Genomic DNA, 27,348 nt, shown 5'->3' with positions numbered 1-27,348 from the left:
CTCTTTGGAAAGAAAGTTATGGCAAAACTGGGCAGTATAATTAAAAGCAAAGATATTACCTTGTTGACAAAGGTCCATATAGTCAAAACTATGGTTTTTCCAGTAGCAATGTATGGCTGTGAGAGCTGGACTATAAGGAAAGCTGAGTGCCACAGAATCAATGATTTTGAATTATGATGCTAGAGAAGACTACATAGACAACGTGAAAATCAAATCAGTACATAAAGAAATTAATTTGGACCATTCACTGGAAGATCTAATCCTGAAGATGAAGCTTAAGTACTTTGGCCACATAATGAGAAGACAGAGAGAAAGGTTGCAGGTAAAAGGAGAAAAGAATGGCAGAGGATAGGATGGATAGCCAGTGTCATGAAAACAGTGAACATGAACTTGGATAGTCTCCAAGAGATAATGGAGACTAAAAAGGGCTTATGGTCCTTGGGATTGTGAAGAATTGGTCACACCTGAACAAATGAACAACAAAATTCTAAGAGGAAGAAGTGTAGCATTGTTATAATAAACATTAGACTGTTTGGTCAGATCTGGGTCTAAATGTCACAGCCTGATCTCTCACAAGCATCCTGGGACAAGTTTTCTGTTCTATTTCATTTGGAATACAGTTGAGAGAATTTGTGAACCAACAGTTAGGATGCTTTCCCATTCAAAAGGGGAGGGGAAATGGAAAAATGGGTCAGGAATAGCATTTTATTGTTTTTGCAGGATGGTATCCTCAACTTTTCCCCCAAATCCAGAACATTCCCCCCTCCAATTCTTTAATATCTTAGATTTTCAGTGTTTTGTAAAGGTCTCCTTATTTCTGCCTTAGAGCACTTCCTTTTAAGTATAGCTCAAGCACCATCTTCTATCTGAAGTCTTCTTGATTCCCACAACTGTTAGTGTTCTTCCTCCCAAATTACTTTCTATTTAACTATTTCATGTTTGTGTATACAAACATATATATGTTTATCCACTATATTTATATATATGTATATATATATATATATATATCTTGAATGTATTTATAGATGTATTTTTTGTCCCCCTAATAAAATGTAATCTCCTTGCAAACTGGATTGTATCATTCTTTATACTTTTGTAACCCTATGGGTCACAATATGATGCCTCTCTCTGATAAGGGCAGCTAGTCAGCACAATGAATAAAGTGCCAGGTCTGGAGTCAGGAAGACTTGAATTCAAATGTAGCTTCAGACACTTAATAACTGTGTGACTCTGGTAAAGTCACCTAACCTCCACTTGCCTCAGTTTCCTCATCTATAAAATAAAATAATAATAGTACCTACCTCCCAGGATTATTGTGAGGATCAAAAGAGAGAATAATATTCTGTGGCTGGCACAGAGTAAGTGCTATATAAATGTTAGCTATTATTTTAGAAAACCCCAAATTAATAATTCAACATTTTCAGCAGTCTCTCCTTGTGTTCAAAGACTTCCCAAAGACAATAATGTCATCATGGTACATTAATTCTTGGAAGTGATTCATGTCTCCAACCACTTTCTCCATCAAATTCTTGGAAGATGTCAGGTGTCCCTGGAGATGCCTTGGGTTGTATGCATTCAAATTGATATAATTCAGCTGGACAGATGAAAGTTATCTTTTCCTTACCTCCCTCTGCCATAGGAATCTGGTAATAACCACACCATAAATCCAGAACAGAAAACCATTGGCTGCCTATCAGACAATCTAGGGCATCCTGAGTGTTCAGCATGATGTAGTGGTCCATTTTTGTTTTCCAATCATCTTCACAAATGCCAACCTTTCCGTGTGATACACTGGGGCTAGGGAGCTCTTTGATGATACCTTTAATAAGAAGGTGCTTAAGATGTTCTCTGAAGTGATCCATCATAAGCAAAGGAATCTCTCTAGGTCTTTCCTGGTATAGTCACAAATCAGTGAGCTGGATCTTCTTGTGGCTTGCTCCCTGTACCCATGCCACATCTTACCAATGGAGCAGTTCCAAGTTCTCATTTAGCCAATATATGGCCATTTCTAAGTTGCGACATAAGTAAGAGCATCTCTCCTTGGTCTTCTCTAGATAATAACATGAATGTCTATATGTTATATATGTATAGTTTCCATTTCTGCGGTCTGGTGCTTTTTTTCAAGGAGACCAATGCTGTCATTGGTACTCTTCTGAAGAAACTTTCTTATGAGTTTCTGTTCCTAAGAGTAATTGTTCTGCCTTATCACCTTGATCCACATTTTGTCATGGAGGCATTTTTATAAGGGGCTTCCAAGCAGGTATCCCTCATAGGCTTATTTTCCATGTTGCTTACAGTGCCTAGCAACTATTCCATACTAAGTAGGTTCCACTTAAAGTTCAAACTACCCAACTATATACTTGGATAAATTCATTGTTTTTGAAGCCTATGCACACTTACTGGTCCTAACAAGAACTCTTCCTCCAACATACACTATACTACTAATTCTATAATTTAGCATACACACACAGCACAAAATCATAATGTTTCTCATTTCTGTGATGTTGTGTAGATATAACAAATGTGGAATATGCTTCCTTGGTGTTTCACCATCCCCAAACAGTTTTTCAAAATTTTAATAGACTATTTTGCCATATAATAGCTGGATTCTGGGCCAGACTGCTGCCCAAAAGTACAAAAGTTTTTCTACTAAATCTTTTTATCACATAGTGATAAAAAGTGATTTTTGGGGGTGTGTTTTGCTAATTGTTTTATAACCACAACAAACTAGTACATAGGATGCCCTGTACAATAACAACACAATAAAGGCTTAAAGCTCGAAGTGTTCCCATGGCAACGCTGAAGCTAGTTCAGTCTCTGGTATTTGGAATTTAGGCTGCAGTCCTTATGATTTAGATGGCTCTCTGGACCGGAAGCACAGGCCATGCTCTAACCAGACTTAAACAGGAGAATGGCGACCTGGCCCAGGTAGAAGTAGATGAAGTGCTTTGTCTCATGGGTCACATAGCTGCCAAAGTTCCTCCCCACGATGCAGTGCCAAGTGGGATTGTACTTCTTGTCAAACTCCTTGATATGGGCTGCTAACTATGTTGTACTTCTCCAGGGCCTGGGTGGCACACTCTACGGAGTCCTGCTGCATCTCCTCCGACTTGTCCGCATTTTTGATCACGGCCTTGCGGTCACACATGGTTACCCCGGGTCGGGGGTGCTGGAGGCTGAGACCGGTCCCGGAGGGAGGGGGCGGCGGCTGCGCGTCTCAGGCACTCCGTCCGACCTGGCAGGTGCTTTCGCTGCCTAAGCCGTTGTGCATCTAAGGCACCCCACGCTAGATGCCGCCGCCTAGTGCCCGCCCGCCCCCCCACCCCCCCCAATGATTTGGGTACAATCCAGGTTTCCCATATTTATTTCCTGGGAGGGCGTGGTTTCTCCTACAAAAGTTCTTAAGTTGATCCAGTGGTATTTCTCTGCTATGACATACCTTATACCTGTCATTAAGCAAAAATTTTCTGCCTAAACTAGTGTACTTGTCCCTTTTTTTCACATTCAGGAGAAGTTTCACGGTCTCACTAAGCATTCAGTGGGATTGGCTCTGCTCCTAGAACTCTTTTTATAAGGTTCCATTGATCTGTTTTCCATTGACTTCCTGGACCTGGCATTGGGTTGCTCCCCTAATGTTATACTGCCATCAGACTCAAGGGCAATATCCTATCGTAGGCACAAAGACTTAAATGGAACATTTTTTTTTTTTGCCTGATGGAATATATTTGTCATTGTTCTTCAGTTTCAATTGTGCCCAGTTGGGGTTGGGGTTAGGTAGATACTGGGGTTGTTTGCTATTTCCTCCTCCAGCTCATTTTATAGATGAGGAAACTGAAGCACAGTTAAGTGATTTGCCCAGAATCACACAGCTAGTTAGTATTTGAAGTCAAATTTGAACTAAAAAAGATGAGTCTTCCTGACTCCAGGTTCAGCATTTTTCCCACAGTGTCACCTAGCTAACCTTAAAATAAATTACAAATTTTATCTGGTACAGCTGGACAAATTCTTTCTTTCACTTCTTGAACAGATGAGAACCCAAATGTGTTTTAAGCTTGATCCTCAATTGCTGTGGTCAACTACCATAGTCCTAAAGTCTTTCAAGTGGTTTTTCTCTCAATTCAAATTCCCATAAGCTCTAACCAAATTTTCTTCCTTCCATTCAGATGAAGGATGAAAAGTGATCAGATAGCTCCTTTAGGTAGAAAAAAATCATTTAAACAAGCTCATATTTGATATTTAAGTTTATAAAACCTCAGTAGTTATTTAACCAAAATTAATAGGAAATCCAAAGATTCAAGTCATTTTTTTTCTTTATCATCATGTCAGAGAAACCTGTGAATATCAATAAGTCACAAAAATATATGCTATGAGAGCAATATATCTCAAGTACTCTTGGGGCCAAGTACACTAAATTTTTCCACAACCCCAGCCTCCTGCTTGACTTATTACTTTATTATTTCTCTCACATCTTGTTCAAAGCAATCAAGGGGCATGTTCTGATCTTTTTTCACAAATTGTTACAGTACAGAAATTATATGATTAATATTAATCAGCTTTGAACCCCTACCCTAATTTATATATTTAAAAAACCCACAGGACAGGGTAGAGGAAGTCTAGATTGCAGCTTAGAGCAGAATGAGATAAAGCTGGCCTGGTCAGCCTCCTTAAATGAGGGTTTGGGAGATGCCATCCAATAAGAGGGAGAGGCCATGAGGGTGGAGGGTCCTTCCAATGTGTAAATTCCAGACTGCTATAGTAGTTAAACTTCATTCTCTCAAAATGCCTCTCCAAACCCTTTCATAGATGACAGCTAACTCTTGTACTCTCTCACAGACTCTTTCTCCATGGCAGTTAACTCTCCAAGTCTCCTTAGGAAAGAATTTCTTTGTCCTTTCCCAATGCCTCTCACAGAATCCTCCAAAGATGACAATGAACTCACTCAGTCTCAGTCTCTCACAAGATGACAGTTAACTGTCATGCCCAAGATTATATTCCCTTTCTAATAAAGAAACAGAAACAATATCCTAAGTCTCTTTAAGAGGGGCTATTGAAGCTGGGGTTATATAGGGCATTTCTGATTTCAATTATTTTCCATCTTCAATTCATGAACTACTTTCTGTTTGCACAGAAACTACTCAGAATTAGAAGCTGATAAGATTTTTATTTATTCGTTTTTCTTATTCCCAAAGTGATTAACTCTCAATACACCAGAGTACACATTCTCAATATTTAGACAATGTTGCATTTTTTTTTTTTATGGAGAAAGTAGCATGCTTCCAAATAAGTGCATGTATATCTTCTGAGGAAGACTAATTTCTCAAAATTAAAATGCCATTTGAAGCTTAACACCACCCATCCTACTCATCAGCCCTGGAGGAAAAAAAAGCATCTTCTGTGAAATAACTTTTATATTCCCACTTTTACATTCTTTTCATATGTCTATCTTAAAGATAGATAGAGAATGATTTGTATTCCAATATTGCCATACAATTTTGAAATGATAACTTAGGCATTTCAAATCATAACATTCGATTTTTTTCCATGTCATACATGCAGTTTTCTTTCAGACCCAGAAGTACAAATTTTCAGAAATAAAATAATATCTTACATTAGGGAAATTTTAACTCAGAGATGAACATACAAATCATTGTTCAGTAAAATGAGAATTAACTCAATCAGATATTCATATGACAGACTTAATCTGAACAGCTTCTGATAATAAATTGAACACTCCACAGTGCTGCTCCAAAGCACAGCAATAAAAAAAAAGTCCAACCTTCCTCTCTTTGGGGGAAGCATAATTGAGACAAAATACATGTCTATCACATAGGAGGTAGATTAAGTCAGTGCAGGATTTAAGGGGATTTTTTTACTCCATAGTCTCTAAGTCTATGTTAACAAGAACTTATGGTATCTGTCATAAGGCAAGAATGTCAGAACAGAATGCTGATGAAGCTGGATACAGGTATTCAGATTTCTTGATTTCCAATGTAAGCACACTAATGAAATACATTGAGAAAACTTCATTACAAAAGAATATTTACATGTACATATACACATATACAATATGCCCACTGGTACATATATGTTATAAATACATATATATACATCCAGTTCTGTTGCCAAATAATTTGCAACTTTACAGTCATGCTTGATTTTGATTTTTTGAGCATTGAATTCTCTATGGAGCTATAAATTCAATCCCTTTTTCTGAAAATTGGCTTGAATATAGGAAAAAGGAGATATCCTTGTTTAAATTAAGATCCAAATCTAATTGATTTCCTTTTCCTCACTAAAGATTTAACTACATATTTAAGTAAAATATGAAGAGACAAACACTTATATACAATTGTCTTATTTTTCTCTACCACCATTTTCCTCCCTGTTTCAATGTGGTTCTTTAAACACAGTCTAAGAGTACAGGGGTTGCAGGAATGGTTGTATAGGACAGGTGTGAGAGAGTTAAGGAGCCTGGCAGAGGGAACATCTCAGATGCCCCATCTAAGACATTTTCCCATCAATCAATGGACTTACTTTCCTCTGGAGAGTTACAAGAGAAAGCCCATGCCTAATTCAGTCAAATAGTTAATTGGTCGATTATATTTTTCAATTGTGATTTTCACTTTTTTCTTGTGAGTCTTTGTGGATTTTATCCATGGACACATTTTTGCATTTAGAAAAACATGCACACCATCAAAAAAGCATCAAGGGATTGTGGAACTTTCCATAAATATATTCATTTATCTAATATTCCTTCCTTGATACATTTATAATTGACAAAAACCTGTATGTTTTGATAGAATAATAAATGTATATATAATATGCTGGGATATCTTTGGGGGGACCTGGAATCTAATTGGCCAACCTGTCCACATTGTAAATGCACAAAGAAAGAAAAGCTTCTTCAGGATGTTAACTATCATTCTTCCCTAAGCTCTCTAAGGAAAAAAAAAAAGTCAGCTTGGAATAGTATTGGATTTGAAGAAGGCAAGAAAACTAGTTCCAATACCTCTTTCAACATTTACTACTGTCATTCACCATGATCTAGTAGGATTTATACCAGGGATGCAGGGCTGGTTTAATATTAAGAAAACCATCCACATAATTGACCACATCAACAAGCAAACCAACAAAAATCACATGATTATTTCAATAGACGCAGAAAAAGCCTTTGATAAAATACAACACCCATTCCTATTAAAAACACTAGAAAGCATAGGAATAGAAGGGTCGTTCCTAAAAATAATAAACAATATATATCTAAAACCATCAGCTAACATCATCTGCAATGGGGATAAACTAGATGCATTCCCAATAGGATCAGGAGTAAAACAAGGATGCCCATTATCACCTCTATTATTTGACATTGTACTAGAAACACTAGCAGTAGCAATTAGAGAAGAAAAAGAAATTGAAGGCATTAAAATACCAGGAAAACATTATACTCAGAGACTGATACACTGTGGTACAATCGAAGGTAATGGACTTCTCCATTAGTATCAATGCAATGTCCCTCAACAATCTGCAGGGATCTAAAAAACGCTATCCACAAGCAGAGGATAAACTGTGGGAGTAAAAACACCAGTGAAAAGCAACTGCTTGACCACAGGGGTGCAGGGAATATGACTGAAGAGAGACTCTAAACAAACACTCTAATGCAAATACCAACAACACGGAAATGGGTTTGAATCAAGAACACATGTGATACCCAGTGGAATCATGCGTCGGCTATGGGAGAGGTGTTGGGGGGGGTGGAGTTAAAGAAAATTTCCAATGAATAATGTTTGGAAATGACCAAATAAAATAATGTTTTAAAAAAATCCTCAGTCGTATCCCCTTCCCCCTGTAGTCAAACAGTTGCTTTCCTCAGTGTTTTTACTCTCACAGTTTATCCTCTGCTTGTGGATAATGTTTTTTAGATCCCTGCAGATCGTTCAGGGACATTGCATTGACACTAATGGAGAAGTCCATTACCTTCGATTGTACCACAGTGTATCAGTCTCTGTGTATAATGTTTTCCTGGTTCTGCTCCTTTCGCTCTGCATCACTTCCTGGAGGTTGTTCCAGTTCACATGGAATTCCTCCACTTTATCATTCCTTTTAGCACAATAGTATTCCATCACCAACATATACCACAATTTGTTCAGCCATTCCCCAATTGAAGGGCATCCCCTCATTTTCAAAATTTGGCCACCACAAAGAGTGCAGCTATGAATATTCTTGTACAAGTCTTTTTCCTTATTATCTCTTTGGGGTACAAACCCAGCAGTGCTATGTCTGGATCAAAGGGCAGATAGTCTTTTAGCGCCCTTTAGGCATAGTTCCAAATTGCCCTCCAGAATGGTTGGATCAATTCACAACTCCACCAGCAATGAATTAATGTCCCTACTTTGCCACATCCCCTCCAGCATTCATTACTTTCCTTTGCTGTCATGTTGGCCAATCTGCTAGGTGTGAGGTGATACCTCTGAGTTGTTTTGATTTGCATCTCTCTGATTATAAGACATGTAGAGCACTTTTTCATGTGCTTATTAATAGTTTTGATTTCTTTGGCTGAGAACTGCCTGTTCATGTCCCTTGCCCATTTATCAATTGGAGAATGGCTTGATTTTTTGTACAATTGCTATAGCTCTATGTAAATTTGAGTAATTAAACCTTTGTCAGAGGTTTTTATGAAGATTATTTCCCAATTTGTAGCTTCCCTTTTGATTTTAGTTACATTGGTTTTGTTTGTACAAAACCTTTTTAATTTGATGTATTCCAAATTATTTATTTTGCATTTTGTGACTCTTTCTAAGTCTTGCTCGGTTTTAAAGCCTCTCCCTTCCCAAAGATCTGACATGTATAGTATTCTGTGTTCGCCTGATTTTCTTATAGTTTCCTTCTTTATGTTCAAGTCATTCACCCATTTTGAATTTATCTTGGTGTAGGGTGTGAGGTGTTGATCTAAACCTAATCTTTCCCACACTGTCCTCCAATTTTCCCAGCAGTTTTTATGAAATATTTTTGTCCCAAAAGTTGGGTTCTCTGAGTTTGTCGTATACTGTCCTGCTGAAGTCACTTACCCCGAGTCTATTCCACTGATCCTCCTTTCTGGCTCTTAGCTGGTACCAAATTGTTTTGATGACCACTGCTTTATAATATAGTCTGAGACCTGGGACTGCAAGGCTTTTCACCGGTGTTTTTACTCCCACAGTTTATCCTCTGCTTGTGGATAGTGTTTTTTAGATCCCTGCAGATTGTTGAGGGACATTGCATTGATACTAATGGAGAAGTCCATTACCTTCGATTGTACCACAGTGTATCAGTCTCTGTGTATAATGTTTTCCTGGTATTTTAATGCCTTCAATTTCTTTTGTTTTTTTTTTCATTGTTTCCCTGGATATCCTTGATCCTTTGTCATTCCAAATGAACTTTGTTATGGTTTTTTCTAGATGAGTAAAAAAATTTTTGGAAGTTCCATGGGTATGGCACTAAATAGATAGATGAGTTTGGGTAGGATGGTCATTTTTATTATATTGGCTCGTCCTACCCATGAGCAATTAATGTTTTTCCAATTGTTCAAGTCTAGTTTTAGTTGTGTGGAGAGTGTTTTGGAGTTGTGTTCATATAGTTCCTGTGTTTGTCTCGGGAGATAGATTCCTAAGTATTTTATTTTGTCTAAGGTGATTTTGAATAGGATTTCTCTTTCTAGTTCTTGCTGCTGAGATGTGTTGGAATTATATAGAAATGCTGATGACTTATGTGGGTTTATTTTGTATCCTGCAACTTTGCTAAAGTTGTTGATTATTTTGATTAGCTTTTTGGTTGAATCTCTAGGATTCTTTAAGTAGACCATCATGTTATCCGCAAAGAGTGATAACTTGGTCTCCTCCTTGCCTATTTTAATGCCTTCAATTTCTTTTTCTTCTCTAATTGCTACTGCTAGTGTTTCTAGTACAATGTCAAATAGTAGAGGTGATAATGGGCATCCTTGTTTCATTCCTGATCTTATTGAGAATGCATCTAGTTTATCCCCATTGCAGATGATATTAGTTGATGGTTTTAGATATATACTGTTTATTATTTTTAGGAACGACCCTTCTATTCCTATGCTTTCTAGTGTTTTTAATAGGAATGGGTGTTGTATTTTATCAAAGGCTTTTTCTGCGTCTATTGAAATAATCATGTGATTTTTGTTGGTTTGCTTGTTGATGTGGTCAATTATGTGGATGTTTTTCCTGATATTAAACCAGCCTTGCATCCCTGGTATAAATCCTACTTAATCATGGTGAATGACTCTTCTGATCACTTGCTGAAGTCTTTTTGCTAGTATCCTATTTAAGATTTTTTGCATCTATATTCATGAGGGAGATTGGTCTATAATTTTCTTTCTCTGTTTTTGGCCTGCCTGGCTTTGGAATCAGTACCATGTTTGTGTCATAAAAGGAAGTTGGTAGAACTCCCTCTTTGCTTATTATGTCAAATAGTTTGTATAGTATTGGGATTAACTGTTCTCTGAATGTTTGATAGAATTCACTGGTGAATCCATCAGGCCCTGGGGATTTTTTCTTAGGAGGTTCTTTGATGGCCTGTTGGATTTCTTTTTCTGATATGGGATTATTTAAGAAATCTATTTCTTCTGCTAGTCTAGGCAATTTATATTTTTGTAAATATTCATCCATATTGCCTAGGTTGGCATATTTATTGCCATATAATTGGGCAAAGTAGTTTTTAATGATTGCCTTGATTTCCTCTTCATTGGAGGTGAGGTCCCCCTTTTCATCCTTGATACTGTTAATTTGCCTTTCTTCTTTCCTTTTTTTAATTATATTGACCAGTACTTTGTCTATTTTGTCTGTTTTTTTCAAAGTACCAGCTTCTAGTCTTGTTTATTAGTTTAATAGTTCTATCACTTCTGATTTTATTAATTTCTCCCTTCATTTTTAAGATCTCTAGTTTGGTTTTCTTCTGGGGGTTTTAATTTGTTTGTTCTCAAGTTTTTTTTTATTTGCATTTCCAACTCATTGATCTCTGCCCTCCCTAATTTGTTAATATATGCACTCAGGGATATGAATTTTCCTCTGAGTACTGCTTTGGCTGCATCCCATAAGTTTTGAAAAGATGTCTCACCATTGTTATTTTCCTCAAGGAAATTATTGTTTCTATGATTTCTATGATTTCTCTAACTAACCGATTTTGGAGTATCATATTATTTAATTTCCAATTAATTTTTGATTTGGCTCTCCATGTACCCTTACTGATCAATATTTTTATTGCTTTATGATCTGAAATTTATTTTGATCTTTTTTTAATAAAAATTTTAATAAAATTTAATTTGATCTGCATTTATTATTTCTGCTTTTCTGCATTTTAGTGTCATGTTTCTGTGACCTAGTGTATGATCTATTTTTTTGTGAATGTGCCATGTGGTGCTGAAAAGAAGGTTTATTCCTTTTTGTCCCTATTTATTTTTCTCCATATGTCTACTAACTCTAATTTTTCTAAGATTTCATTCACCTCTTTTACCTCTTTCTTATTTATTTTTTGGTTTGATTTATCTAAATTTGATAGTGGTTGGTTCAAGTTTCCCATGAATATGGTTTTACTGTCTATTTCCTCCTTCAATTCTCCTAGTTTCTCCATTAAAAATTTGGATGCTGTACCATTTGGTGCATACATGTTGATTAGTGATATTTCCTCATTGTCTATACTCCCTTTTAACAGAATATATTTACCTTCCCTATCCCTTTTGGTCAGGTCTATTTTTGCTTTGGCTTTGTCAGATATCATGATTGCAACTCCTGCCTTCTTTCTATCAGTTGAGGCCCAAAAGGTCTTACTCCATCCTTTAATTCTAATGTTTTGAGTTTCAACCTGCCTCATATGTGTTTCTTGAAGACAAAATATGGTAGTGTTTTGGGTTCTAATCCAATCTGCTATTTGTCTATGTTTTATGGGTGAGTTCATCCTATTCATGTTCAAAGTTTTGATTGTCACTTGTATATTCCCTGGCATTTTGATATCTTCCCCTAGTTCTGACCTTTCTTCTTTAGCTATATCCTTTTGAACCTGTGATTTACTTTAGGTCAGTCCCCCTAGTCCCCTCCCTTGATATGCTTCCCTTTCTAGCCTCTCCCTTTTTATGCTCCCTTCCCCTCCCCCATCTCCTTCCCTCCATTTTTATACTCCCTCCCCCCTTGCCCTCCTTAATTTTCCTTTCTTTCTTACACTGTTGGAAAAGATAGAATTCAGGATCCCACTGGATCTAGATGTTCTTTACTCTCAGAGTTTATTTCACTGAGAGTAGGGTTTAAATAATACCACTTCATGCTCTCTTCCTCTCCTTCTCATATGAGAGTTCTTCCCCTCCCCTTCCCACGTGTATCTTTGTATGGGAATGATTATTCCCCCACCCCTAATTTCTTGAAGTAAATTTTAGTATTATCGACAATTCCCCCACTCCCTTTTTCTTACTCCCCCCCTTTCACCAAATCTTCTTAATGACCCATTCTTTCTCTGTGCATGATTCTTCTAACTACTTTCATGATGCATACAATTTTTGAGAGTTAACAATACATTTTCCCCATATATTAATATATATAATTTGATGTAAATGTAGTCCTTATAGAAGAGAGTTTGACTTAAAGAAAAAGATAAGATTTATCTCCTTTTCCCTTTCTTTCATATTTACCTTTTCATGTTGCTCTTGCTTTCTGTGCTTGGATCTCAAATTTTCCACTAAGTTCTGGTCTTTTCTTAGCAAATGCTTGGAAATCTTCTATGTTGTTGAATGCCCATACTTTCCCCTGGAAGTATATAGTCAGTTTTTCTGGGTAGTTGATTCTTGGTTGGAGACCCAGCTTTCTTGCCTTTCTAAATATCGTGTTCCATGCTTTGCAGTCTCTTAATGTGTTAGCCGCTAAGTCCTGTGTGATCCTTATGGGAGCCCCCCTATATCTGACGCTCCTATTCTTGGCTTCTTGTAGGATTTTCTCCTTTTCTTCGAAGCTCTTGAATTTGGCGATTACATTCCTGGGGGTTGTCTTTTGGGGATTTAGTATAGAGGGTGTTCTATGAACTCTTTCGATTTCTATTTTGCACTCTTTTTGAGAACATTAGGGCAATTCTCTTCAATGATTTCTTGTAGTATGGCATGGAAGTTTTTGTTAATCTCTGGTTTTTCATGTAGACCAATGATTCTCAAGTTGTCTCTCCTTCCTGTTTTCCTGGTCTGTCACCTTGTCAGTGAGATATTTTATGTTTTCTTCTGTTTCATTAATTTTTTGACTTTGCTTTATTAATTCTTGCTGTTTTGCAAGATCACTGTCTTCCAGTTGCTTAATTCTGGTCTTTAAGTAGTGGTTTTAGTTTTCAGTTTGGTCTGCCCTTCTGTTAGAGGCTTCTAGCTCTTTCTTCAGTTGTGAGATTTTGTCTGTCAGGCTGAAGACCTCTTTCTGAATTTGTTCCCATTTTTCTAGCCAGAAGGTTTCCATCTTTTGGATAAGCTCCATTTTGAGTTCTTCCAGAGCTTGTGGATAGTTTCCATTTTGGGGGGCGTGTTTTGATTTTGTTTGCATTTCATCCTCTTTTTCGTCTGTTTTCCCTCCATAAAAGTTTTAAATAGTCACTTTTTTCCCTTTCTTCTTGGAGGGTTGATCTTCGGCACTCTGAGCCATCCCTTTGGTGGTCAGTCAGAAATCTGAGTGAAATGGGCAGATATTGATGTTTTTGCCTCAGGCTGATTCTTCCTAGCCTCCAAAGTTTGTTGGAGCACCCATCCACACAGTCTGTGGTCTCTTCTCTCCCATGTGCACAGGCTTCCCCTGTAAAACCGCTCTGTGAGGTAGTTCCCTGGTAGTCCTTGTCAGTTCTCAGGGACCCTGGCGTGCCCCCCCACCCCACTGCAGTGAGGAGCGGAGGAGATTTTGCCTCAGGTCATTTCTAGAGCCTCCACGCTTTCAGTTTTTCCAGTTTGCAGGAGCCCCTGTGGTCTGGTCTATGTCCTCTCCAGTGAAACTGCTCTGATGGGGTAGTTCTCTGGGAGTCCTCTTTAGATCCCAAGGACCCTGGAGTGCTCTCCACTCACTGCAGAGATGTTCTTCACTCACTCGCTGTCTCTGGTGAGTGCGCTGGTCCCTACTCTGGGGTAGGGGAGGGCAGTTCAGCTCAGCTCACGCTTGGCAGCATGCTTTCTCTCCCTCTTATAGTGTGGAAGTGTTCAAACCCCACGTACCTTCGTTGGTGTGAGATGCTGGAGAGTCCCTCCGATCTTCCAAAGATGATTTTTATGATCTTTTGAGGTAGTCTATTTCATTTGGTTCGGGAGAGAGGAAGCAATTCGCGTCTAGATTGTTACCATGTTTACCCAGAAGCCGACACAGAATTCTTGACAAAAATACACTTGATGTTGACAATGGTGCCTTCATTGAGTGCATCCATTCCCAGGAGACTTTCAACTACCTTGGTTATCCTCTCGAGGAAAACCTCAAGTGCTTCTGATACTTTTTGTTTAATGGCCTCAAACTTGGACCATGCATTAGGTTGTTTTATATATCACCCCATGACCTCCAATATGGCATCCCTGGCTTCAATAAGTTCTTCATATACCCCATCATCAGCTGTGTCAAGTTTACAATTTTCTGGCCACGACTGCAAAAGAGGGTCTGATATTGTCTCCTCTATAAACTTATTCCTCTCTCCCTTTGTGAGTACTTCCTTCATAAGGAGGGAAAAATCATTGAAATCTGGGTCATAAAGTTCTATGACCTGTCACATGTTCTTAATATCCTTGTTAGGTACATCGCTAAAATTTGGAGTTCTTTTCTTTATTGATTAGAGGTCCTCTGGGGAAAATCTCTTACGGGTTCTTATTTGTGTATTTCATTCTTTGTTACTATTGATAGATCTCTAAGGGGACATAGATTTACCTTTCCTGTTGCTTCTTCTTGTTCTAGCCTGCTGAATGGTTTATTATTGTTGATGTTATTATTATTATTATTATTATTGTTATCATTATTGTCAGCATTGTTTCCACACCTCTGGTTTATATGTAAGTTGTTTATATAATGTTCCATATTGTCAAGTTGGTGTCTCATATGGATTACCATGACCTTTAATTCAGAATCCTTAGTGAACTATGATTATTACCTTTAGTCATTTCCTGAAAACAAACACAAGTGCATAGGACTTATGTTGGACAAAACAGCAGATCACACTTAGGGGAACATGAGCAAATACATAAATCAGCTTGACTTCCATGATTGGTTTCATCCAATCAAACTCCAATATCAGGTGACATATGCTTGGGAAACCCCACAAATATAATATAAGGGATGTATAACATGTACTCCCACATTAACAATAAAATTATGCCTAACATGTCTGATGACATGTTCACATCAATTAGTAATGAAGAATTAAGAACAGTATAGGTGGTGTTACAGTGTCCAATAAACATACAACATATAAGTTGTTATAAAATTAAAAAAATTTTTTTTCAAAATGGCCCCTCCAAGATGGCTGCCCCAAGATGGCTGCTAAGAGCATGTGGTGCAGTCAAAATGGCTCCCATAGGCACACCAAGCCCCCAGAATTCCATTAGGCCTTCCCTTTGAGCTCCTGGTAGCTCAGAGAAATTTTAGAATATTGGTTCAACTGAATTTTCCCTAAGTAAATTTATTACACTTAACCTTTTAATTACACAGACAATTAACAATAATTAATAAATATAACTTACCTAGCTCTGCCAACTGTTATTAAGGGTTGTTTAAATGGAAGAAACAAGAGGTAATATCTAAATATTTTGAGTTTATTAATGGGAAATGGGATAGGAATGAGGGTAACAAGGAGAAGGGAAATTTCTTAATCTCATCCCCAAAACTAATTCCCCCTAATAACTATCCTATTGGCTAACTTCCTAAGCTAAATAAGTTAAGTTCCCCCAAACAGAATCTCACAAACAAAGTACAGGTATGGGCCAAGATCCCAGAGGTAAAGTCCAAATCAGTTCCCAGTATAGATTGATGGTCCTTTTCTTGATTTTCACTCTAGCTGCCAGCAGCATGTTCAAGCAGTCTTTCTCCTCAAGCTGGTATCTCACAAGGGCCAGATATCTTCTAGATAGGTGAAATTACAGTTACCACCAAAATCTTCAGCAAGAAGACTGTTTTTCATTTGGGACCACATACCCCTTGGAATCTTCACCCAGGCTCTCATGTGATTCTGTGTCACATGTCTCTGTCAATCAAAATACAGTCTTTTCTCTGCTTATTACAGATCTGCTGATTCCAAAATCAGGAATACCTAATTTTAAATTCTCTTTCACATACTTACTACCAGTATTACCCTAAGTAAATCATTTAACCATTGCTTAGTGCATTACCTGCTTTAAAGCAGGTGCTATTTCCCCCTCGTCTATAAAAGACTTTAGGACATTTGATCTCATAAGTTCCTTTTCATCTTTACCCTCTTTGTTTTTTCATTCTTCCCCTGTCCATTTACATTTTTATTCTTTAGGTCCTTTTCTTCAGTCAGTTCCAAATCCACCTAAGTTTACTATGATCTAGTCCATATTTCTTGATTTTGACCACAAGGAAAGAATGAGAATTTTTTCCAAAACCTTTGCTGAAATCTAAGAAAATAATAACTATATTATCCTACCTCCCAACAACAACCAAAATGGAAATGGGATCAGTATGGTATCATCTGTTCTTAAACACTTGTCTTCTTTATTAAAATCAATACTGTGTGTTGGTTTCAAGACAGAAGAGTGGTCAGAGCTAGGCAATGTGGGTTAACTCACTTGACCACTGTTGCACAGTTGGGAAGTATCTGAAGCCAGAATTGAACCTAGAACTTCCTGTCTCCAGGCCTGGCTTTCTATATATTGAGACACTTAGTGGCCCCAGTATTATTCTTGACAAAGCCATGCTGGTTCTTTATGACCATTCTTCCTTTTTAAATAATGTTTTCGAATATTGGTTGGTCTAGGTTAACATTTTGAATGAATGAATGAAGTATTTATCAAATGTTTATGAAATGCAAAGCATCATCCTAAGGGGTAGAGATACAAATAGAAAAGTAAAACAGTCCTTGTTTTCAAGGACTTCATATTACAATGCAGGAAATGGCACATATGGAAGATTTTAGTAGTCCTTAGTCCATAGTCCTTAGAGTGTAGCAGCAAAGCAGATGTTATTGTCTTCTCTTTAATGTCATTTCCCTGATAATATCATAGCAGTTTCTGATGCTGAACCATTTGACAGGACCAAGGACTTGTACTTTATTCATTAATAATTTAGTTTAATCTTTAATTTTAAGGCAAGAGTTCTTAAACTTCTTTTTAAGCCCTTTATTAAACTCTTTTTTATATCATCTTCACTTATGAATATATAATTTTTTTACTCTTTTACCCAGAAATTCATTCTTTTTATCAAGGAATTTAATTTAAAAAGTTAAGCAATACTATAGGGACAGATTCTACATCCCTATAAGCAGGAGTAGTGTGGATCTCTGCTGAGAATTCTAGGATCTGATGTACTTGCTGATACTACTTCCAAAACAAGGAACATTACAGATTTTAAATTTGGAAAAGATTTGGACAAGCCTGCAAAATTTGAGGCAATGATTTGAGGCACTTGTCAGGAAGGAGAGAACAGTTGTGACAGTTATGAGATGGGAGGAAATAGAAGAAAAGCTTCTGTGAGCAGCTAGAAGGCCAGAGAAGCATTGTCAGTAGTAGTATCGATGCTGACAAGAATGATAGTGGTAAACAAAGAGTATGTAGGAAGATAATGATCATGATCAGAAGCATAGAGATTAGTCTGTCCCTAGTCATACAAGTTCACTTCTGTGTGGCTTGAACTCATGGCTAAAAAGTAACATTCTATAGAGAAAGTAAATAAAATCCACAGATCTAAGAAAAAGCAATCAGATTTTCTCTTTCTTTCACTCCCTTTTCCTCCTCTACTAGCTTATTGGTTTTACAATTTGTTCCTTTGTTATATCCTAATAGTTTTATTATTCTGACCCTTGTTTTCACATAAAACATCTGTTGTCAACCAAGATATGTGTATTTCCTTTTGTAATCTTTGGTTGTGGTCAGAGAATGAATTTGGGAAAATATGTTCTGCTGGTTGTTTTAAATTCACAGTGGGAACCTTGCTATTAAATTTCCTTCCAAAAGTTTTTTTAAAGAGAAGTTTAAAAAGCCCTGCCTTAAAATTAAAGATTAAACTGAATTCTTAATGAATAAAGTAAAAGTCCTTGACTCTGTTTTCCCCCATAACCATTTGACCAGTGACTAGAAGGGGGAAATTTATTCTCTTAACCTAGAGATGAAACAAGCTGATATTGATTTATTTCATTTTTGTTAATAATCCAATGCATCTCCTAGTCCACACAGAACTGTTTTGAGTTGCTTGTTTTGTTTTTTAATATCTGGGACTTCTCTCTGCTTCTGTGACTAAATGAGCTTATATTTAATGCAATGGTAATCTTAGATTTAACTCCGAGAGAGAGAGAGAGAGAGAGAGAGAGAGAGAGAGAGAGAGAGAGAGAGAGAGAGAGAGAGAGAGAGAGAGAGAGAGAGAGAGAGAGAGAGAGACCTATTCTCTAACCTGGAATGCTATAACTATGTTCTTCTTCATTAATCCTACCCACAGTCTTTGCAGAGTAGTATGGATAAGACAGTAGGGTAAAGTGATGGTAGATTGAGAGAAGGCTCCATCCATCCAAAGCAGAGTCCCTGGTCAAGAGAATTTTGTCACTTTTCCCTTCCTATTTGGAAGAAAGTGAACACAGTCATCTGCCAATCTTCTTTGCTCTCTACATTGACACATAGAATTCTTTTAAAAAGAGAAAGAAAAAAAAAACATAAGCAAAACCCACCAACATGATAATTTGTTCTCAGAGTATAAGCCTTTTTTAAAAAAATCCTTTTCCTTGTTGACTTCTCTACATCGTTTAACACTTTTGACCATCCTTTCTTCCTGAATCATTCACTCCTCTTTGAGTTTTCATCACATGGCTCTTTCTTCTCCTCCAACCTGTCTTAGTTTCTTTCACGCAAGAATCTTCCATATTATATCCATTAACTATTACTGTACCCTAGTCTCTCTTCCCTTTTCTCTCTTTTCCTGTTCATTTGGTTACCTTATCAGTTCTCATGGATGCATTTATTATTTCTATGCACATGGCATATATATATATATATATATATATATATATATATATGTATGTCACTATAAGAATCTATGTGTGTGTGTGTGTGTGTGTGTGTGTGTGTGTGTGTGTGTGTGAACCTGGGCATGCATGCACACAGGTGAGGTTCTCAAAGTGTGGTCTTTGGATCTGGTAATCTTTGAGGCCCTTTCAGGGTATCTACAATGCAAAATTCTTTCCAAAATAATATCAGGATGTTATCTGCTTACTAAAATACTCCTCACTTTTCCAACTATATATCAGTGTGAGATTGAATTTTCTTCATACACTTCAACAAATACAACATATTACAACAGACTGAATAAAGAAGCAAATATAAGAATCTAGCTATCTCCTATTAAACTAGATATTAAAGAGATTTATAAAAATGTGTAAAACAATTTGACCTGTTTTACTCATTTTTGTTTTAAAAAGTCACTTTTCATGAAAAGATGTTATTTGTGTTAACATGTAATATGATTACTGATATTTTAATGAATTAATGAATATTTTAAATTTTTCAGTTTTAATTTCTAATACGGTAAATGTCTATAGCTATAACACACATAAACAAAAGCCCTTTGGGACAATCAAAAATTTTTAGTGCTTAACAGGGTCCTGAGGGCAAAAAATTTGCATATAAACAAAATCCAAAGGCTAATAGAAAATGCTGATTATCATATATGCATCACTTATTGATTGATGCATATATTTATGTAAGTATATGTGTGTTTTTGTGATAGACTTTAGTATAATCTGTACTAAACAAAAATACATATATGAAAGGGAAGATTTGACACCTTCTTCTCTAATTCAGTTGATTTAATAACAGAGATAATGAGATGTTAATATGTAAAGAAGATGTCTACCTGAATGAATTCCTCTGGGATGTGTGAAGACCTTTCTCTGATGAAATTAAAGAGAGCAACCTAATTAGATAAATAAAACTTCATTATTTTAATAAAACTTTTTTCAATCAACAAAAATCTTCTTTTCTTCCTTTCTACCCCCATCTCCAATTTAGGAAGTAATTAAAATAAAACCCCTGTTACAAATATGTATAATCAAGCAATGCACATTTTCCCATTGGAATTGTCCAAAAAACACCTCTGAGTTTATTACCCTCTATGAGGAGGCAGATAGCCTATTTCATCTTGAATCCTCTGAAATTGTGGTTGGTCATTGTATTGATCAGGTTTCTTAAGTCTTTTGAAGTTGTTTATATTTTATGATATTTATGTTATTGTTTTAATTGTTCTCCTGGTTATGCTCATAGCAGTCCCAGGCTTCTCTGAAGCCTTCCTCAGGAGAGAATACTTCAGATCATGCAATTGCTGGTGCCCTTGAGTCTTCTGTCTCCTGCTGGGCACAATGTGACCTCAGAGAAAAGGCTAGGAAGGGCTAAGCTAGGTATTTTCCATTTGCACTTCCTGCTGCTGCCCCAAAGCCATCCTCCCCAGGTAAGATCTGCTAATACCTTGTGTCTTCTATGTCTTACTCTCAAACTAGGGTACTTCATCATTCTTACTGATTTCCCCTCAAATGCCTAACCACTCAATTCCTCAACCTACTCACCACCCATGAACCATTCTTCCTCCTTTACCCAACCTCAACCACATACAAAGATGATCATCTCACACAATGTACTAAATCTATTTTCAAGAATTCCAAAATCTTATATCTAACCATAATTGATTGCCTTTTCACCTCCATCTCTGCCTTCCCTTACAAAATTCTATTCTTCATACACACCCTCATCTGCAGTCTCTTGACTCTTGAATTCTTTCCTAGACCATCTTCTCTACAATAACTATTCTTGTCTTCTCTTCATTTTTACCCCTTAGTAAACCAATTCAAATCTACACTGTCCTCCCCTCTTGAACTCTAGCTCCCTTATCATATCTTGGATTATACCTAGCCAAAAATCAGCCTTAGATCACTTCCACCATTTACCACCTTTGCTTCTAAAATGAGTATAGCTGAATGAAGTTGTAGAACATCATGTAACCTTTCTGACTGGGTCCACTACAAATCTATTTTACACAACCTGAACTGGGCCCACATTTTCCAGGCATCCCTCCCTTATCAACTCACTTTCCTACTTTCTACAGACACTCTTCCAAATGCAAACAAAGAGAAATAATAAATGCAACTTTTTTCAGATCATGATGAGATAAAAATTATAATTAACAAGGGTCTATGGAAAAGCAAATTTAAAATTAATTGGAAACTAAATAATCTAATTCTTTGAAAATGGTGGGTCAAAACAGAAATCATAAAACAATTATGAACTTCATTAAAGAGAATGACAATGAGGAGGCAACATATCATAATCTGTGGAATATAGTCAAAGCAGTACTCAGGAGAAAATTTCTATTTCTGAGTGCCTATTTCAACACAATGAAGAGGGAGGAGATCAATGAATTGAGCTTGCAACTTAAAAAATTAGAAAAAGAACAAATTAAAAATCCCCAAATAAAAACTAAATAGGAAATTCTAAAGATTAAAGAAGAAATTAATAAAATTGAAAGTAAAAGATTATTGAACTAATAAATAAGACTAGGAGCTGATGATACTTTGAAAAAAATAAAATAGATAAAGTATTGGTTATTCTAATAAAAAAAGAAGAGAATCAAATTAACAGTATAAAAGGTGAAAAGGGTGATCTCACCACTAATATAGAGGAAATTATTAAGATAATACTATTTTGCCCAATTATATGGCAATAAATATGACTATCTAAGTGAAGTGGGTGAATATTTACAAAAATATAAATTGCCTAGATTAACAGAAGAAGAAATAGAATACTTAAATAATCTCATCTCAGAAAAAGAAATTGAACAAGCCATCAAGGAAATTCCTAAGAAAAAATCCCCAGGGCTAGATGGATTCACAAGTAAATTCTATCAAACATTTAAAGAACAACTAATCCCAATATTATACAAATTATTTGACAAAATAAGCAAAGGAGTCTTACCAAATACATTTTATGACACAAATATGATACTGATTCCAAAGACAGGCAGACCAAAAACAGAAAGAAAACTATAGACCAATCACCATAATGAACATAGATGTAAAAATCTTAAATTAAATACTAGCAAGAAGACTTCAGCAAGTTAGCATGAAGATTATTCATTATGACCAGGTATGATTTATACCAGGAATGCAAGGATGACTAGGAAAACTATCCACATAATTGACCATATTAATAATCAAATCAACAGAAATCACAACTATGTCAATATATTATCTCAATAGATTCATAAAAAGCCTTTGACAAAATACAACACCCATTCCTATTAAATACACTAGAAAATATAGGAATAGAAGGTCTCTTCCTCAAAATAATAAACAGTATATATCTAAAACCATCAGCAAGTATCATTTGCAATGGGGACGAGTTAGAAGCCTTCCCAATAAGATTAGGAGTGATGCACGGATGCCCATTATCACCTCTATTATTCAATATTGTACTAGAAACACTAGAGGTATCAGTTAGAGAAGAAAAAGAAATTGAAGGGATTAAAGTAGGCAATGAGGAAACTATCTCTACTGATAAAAATATTATATTTTATGAGGTTTATTAAAGATTATTAGAAATCAAGGATACAAATTAATAAGCCACATACCTAGGGCTGATTAGCCCATTCAGAGCCTAATTACTACGTGTTGCAATGTTTCAAGTTGAGGAAGAGAGAGCCTGAAGTAGGCGTTGCAGCCAGTTTAAATACACATTGTGTTCTTGCCCTCAGGTGTAAGATTTAAAAGAGTGGGAGCCATAAACTGTAAGAGCTAAAATGGTTGAGGTTATAAATTTTAGTGATTAAAATAGTATATGATATAAATTGTAGTAGATATAAGAGTGAATGAGTAAGTTGTGACTGCAGGAAATATGTTTTCACTACAGTGTTTTGTTTTTAAATCAAATATAAGGTGGTCGCCAGGGAATATATTCCCAATTATTAAAATATATACCCAAGTCAGCTGGGTTTTATAGAGATTTTAATTAATACAAATAAGGAATTAAAGAAAAGGAGAGAAAGAGAGAAAAAAGGGAATAATGAGAAAAGGATAGGCCAGCCCAGGGCAGCCCTGGCCAACCCAGGCCTAATCTCTTTGAGAAAAGATCAGTCAGTCCTTAATCACTCACCACAAGATCTGTCCAAGCAAGGATTCTAGTGACACCAGGCCAGCTCCATCTCAGCTGACTTTCACCAGCTCAATGCCTCCATCTGAATGTCTCCTTAGAGACTCAAGAGAGAGAGACCCTTCAAGGCAACCTTTCCCAGCTGACTCTTTTTATTTATTTATTTTTTAAATTTTAAACATTATTTTATTTGGTCATTTCCAAACATTATTCACTGGAAACAAAGATCATTTTCTTTTTCTCCCCGCCCCTCCTCCCACCACCTTTCCCTCCCCCATAAGCCGATGCACGATTCCACTGGTTATCACATGTGTTCTTGACTTGAACCCATTTCCCTGTTGTTGGTGTTTGCATTAGAGTGTTCATTTAGAGTCTCTCCTCAGTCATATCCCCTCAACCCCTATATCAAGTAGTTGCTTTTCATTGGTGTTTTTACTCCCACAGTTTATCCTCTGCTTGCAGATAGTATTTTTTAGATCCCTGCAGATTGTTCAGGGACATTGCATTGACACTAATGGAGAAGTCCATCACCTTCGATTGTACCACAATTTATCAGTCTCTGTGTACAATGTTTTCTTGGTTCTGCTCCTTTCGCTCTGCATCACTTCCTGGAGGTTGTTCCAGTCTCCATGGAATTCCTCTACTTTATTATTCCTTTTAGCACAATAGTATTCCATCACCAACATATACCACAATTTGTTCAGCAGAATCCCCAATTAATGGGCATCCCCTCGTTTTCCAATTTTGACCACCACAAAGAGTGCCAGCTGACTCTTTTTAGAGAGAGCTTTTCTTCTCCTTTTAAAGGGCATTTTCTCCTTTGTCACCTCCCCTAAATTCTTACATCTACCAATCACAGTAGACGTTTTTCAAAGGACAGACCATTCTTAATTCACACCTAAGAAGGTGTGGACTTTTGAGTAATTCACACCAGGAAAGCTCTGAGTAAGTTTCTCAGCTCTTTGTTCCTTGTAAATTCACAAGTTGCTTGACCTTTATAGGTACTTAGCACCCCTTTGTATTAGTTCTAAAAATAGGCATGGCTTAAGTATGGGTTTAAGTATTTTTCATTGTTCAGCAAGGAGTGTTCTCCACTAAAGCAGGCTTAAATACGGGTGGAGTAGAGGTCTTCACATTTTTGATCTAAGTAGAGTTCACTGCCCAAATGGGGAATGGTCTTAATCCAATCTTATGAAGTAGGGTCTGGGAATTTTTTAAGGTTCACACGGGTGAGGACTCAGGTGAGATTATAGGGCACCCTGGGAAGTACCAAGGACTTCTGGGGATTGAAGTCTGAGGTTCAAATCTCCATTTTTACACGGTATACTTAAAGAGTCCTAGTAGTAGTCTCTCGGTGACTGAGAACGACAATTGGCTTTGTGCGTTTTCATCTACAGTGTACCCTCATATGGCTTTGAAGTCCAAAGACTGAGGCGCAAACTTTGTGGCACATGCGGCATGGAACACCAGTTGTTATGGGAGGTGTGGTTGTGGCCTGGTGTCAGTGTTCACGCACAGTGGCAAGACATCGACATCGTTCATCTTCAAAGGTGGTGGCAACATGGTTACTGTGGGTTCGCCAGCTGCTTCTGACAGAGGCAGCAAGTTCTAGTTGCTTTGGTGTCATGCCAGCCCACTTCAAGTTTGACTTTAGCTAATCCTTGTATCTTTTCTTTGGTCGGCGTTGTTTCCTGAGTCCAGCTGACAGTTCACCATAGAATACCTGTCTTTGTATTCGCTGTGGGTCCATGCGGATGACATGTCCAGACCATCATAGCTGGGTTTTGAGGACCATGACTTCGATGCTGGTAGAGTTGGCTCTGTCGAGGACTTCCTGGTTGATGATTCGGTCCTGCCATCGGATCCTCATGATTGACTGGAGAGAGCATTGGTGGAATTGCTCCAGCTGTTTCATGTGTTTTTGGTACAGTGTCCATGTCTCGCAACCGTACAGGAGCGAGCTGAGGACCACTGCATTATACACTTTGAGCTTTGTCGCAGTGCTTACAGTGCTGTGTTGGAGGACTTTGCAGTGCAGCCGCCCGAGTGCCTGGCTGGCCTTTTGGATCCTGGCATTCATCTTGTGGTCTAGGGACCCGTTGTTGGCAATGGTGCTGCCCAGGTACTTGAAAGTGTTGACGTTAGAAAGCTGCATGCCATCGATAGTTATGCACGGCTGGTTAGTTGGCCTCCCTGGTGCAGGTTGGAACAGCACCTTTGTTTTGCTGAGGCTGATAGTCAGGCCAAACAGTTTTGTTGCAGTAGAGAACCTGTCCACAATGTTTTGAAGATGATTTTCTTGGTGGGCCATGAGAGCACAGTCATCTGCGAAGAGAGTTTCCAGGATGAGTCTCTCTGTCGTCTTTGTTTTTGCGGTCAGTTGGCGAAGGTCGAATACTGAACCATCCAGTAGGTATTTGATGTAGACGCCCAGGTCTAGATCCATCACAGCATGTCGTAATACTTGGGTGAAGTATAGGTTGAATAGTACTGGAGTGAGGACGCAGCCTTGTTTCACGCCATTGGAGATGTTGAAGCGATCAGGAGTCTCTCCACCAGATAGGACTTCCCCTGTCATGTCGACATGAAAGAGTTGGATCAGTTTGATGAATTTTGCTGGGCAACCGAGCTTGCTAAGGATCACCCACAATGTGTCCCTGTTCACTGTGTCGAACACCTTCATCAGGTCCATGAAGACAAGGTAGAGACTCAGGTTCTGCTCAAGGCATTTTTCCTGCATTTGCCTCACCGTGAAGACCATGTCAATGGTGCTGCGATCTGGTCGGAAGCCACATTGTGATTCAGGCAGGTTCTGCTCTGAAACAGATGGCAGGAGTCTGTTGAGTATAACACGGGCAAGGATCTTTCCAGCAGTGGAGAGTAGTGAGATTCCTCTGTAGTTGTCACAGGCTGCTCGTGCATCTTTGTTCTTGTATAGGGCTATGATGGAGGCATCTCTGAGTTCTGGGGGCATGTCTTCCTCTTCCCTTCCTGGTCAGCACTATGTGGAATGCCTGAAGTGCCTTTCCCTTTAAGGCCTTGTACACCTTGGTTGGGATCCCGTCTTTATCGGGTGCCTTGCCTGTACTCATTTGTTTAATGGCTTTTTGGACTTCCTCTATTAAAGGAGGGACGTCAATTTGCTTGATGATGTGGTTTTGGGGGATCTGGTCAAGGGCCCTTTGGTCGACTGAGGAGGGTCGGTTGAAGAGCTGGCTGAAGTGTTCTTTCCACCTGTTGCTGATGCCTTTTTTGTCTTTTATGAGAGTTTATGAGAGATATCCTCACCATCAGAGGATATCAAGGGGGTGGTGGCGGATTTTAACGGCCCATAGACAGTCTTGAGGGCACTGAAAAATTGTTTGTAGTTTTTCGTATCAGCAAAGCGCTGGATTTCTTCTGCCTTTTTCCCCCACCATCCATCTTGCATTTTCCTGATCTCACACTGCGCCGTGGCTTGGAGAGACTTGAATCTGTCTTTTTTAGGAGCAGAGTTTGGGTTATTTTGCCACTCCATAAAGGCTTTGTTCTTTTTGATCAATAGGTCTTCAATAGCAGTGTTGTTCTTGTGGAACCAGTACTGGTAGTTGCGTTGTTTGGGGCCTAGGACTGCCTTTGATGTTTCCTTCACTGCGCCTCTGAACTGGTTCCATTTCTTGGTTGAGCTTCCAGTGAGTGGTCCCTTGACAGACAGCTTGTCGTCCAGGCAGGACTGGAATGTTTGCAAATAAGATGGATCTCTAAGACGACTCACGTTGTAAAATGCGCGAACTGTCTGGGAGCTTTTTGGATGGCAAGGCGCAATGCACATTTGAAGAGTTGCTCTAGCCAATAGGTGGTCTATCCAGCATTCAGCTCCTTTCATGGCTCTGGTGATCTGTACATCCTGGATGTCTCGCTGGCGTACAATGATGTGGTCAATGAGATGCCACTGTTTTGATCGTGGGTGCATCCACGTTGTTTTATATTTGTTCGCCATTCTGAACACAGTGTTTGTGATGGTGAGTTCGAACTCT

The 27,348-nt window shown here is 37.8% G+C and overlaps 1 pseudogene; it reads right to left on the bottom strand.

The window, feature by feature from the left end:
* Positions 1–2,693: 2,693 nt before the first annotated feature.
* Positions 2,694–3,281, bottom strand: LOC100010614 (dynein light chain 1, cytoplasmic-like; annotated as a pseudogene).
* Between the last annotated feature and the right edge of the window lie 24,067 nt (positions 3,282–27,348).

The sequence above is a fragment of the Monodelphis domestica genome, chromosome 3, assembly GCF_027887165.1.
Source record: "Monodelphis domestica isolate mMonDom1 chromosome 3, mMonDom1.pri, whole genome shotgun sequence".
Taxonomy (NCBI): domain Eukaryota; kingdom Metazoa; phylum Chordata; class Mammalia; order Didelphimorphia; family Didelphidae; genus Monodelphis; species Monodelphis domestica.
Note: the sequence above shows the minus strand (reverse complement) of the source record. Positions and strands in the feature narration are given on the sequence as shown.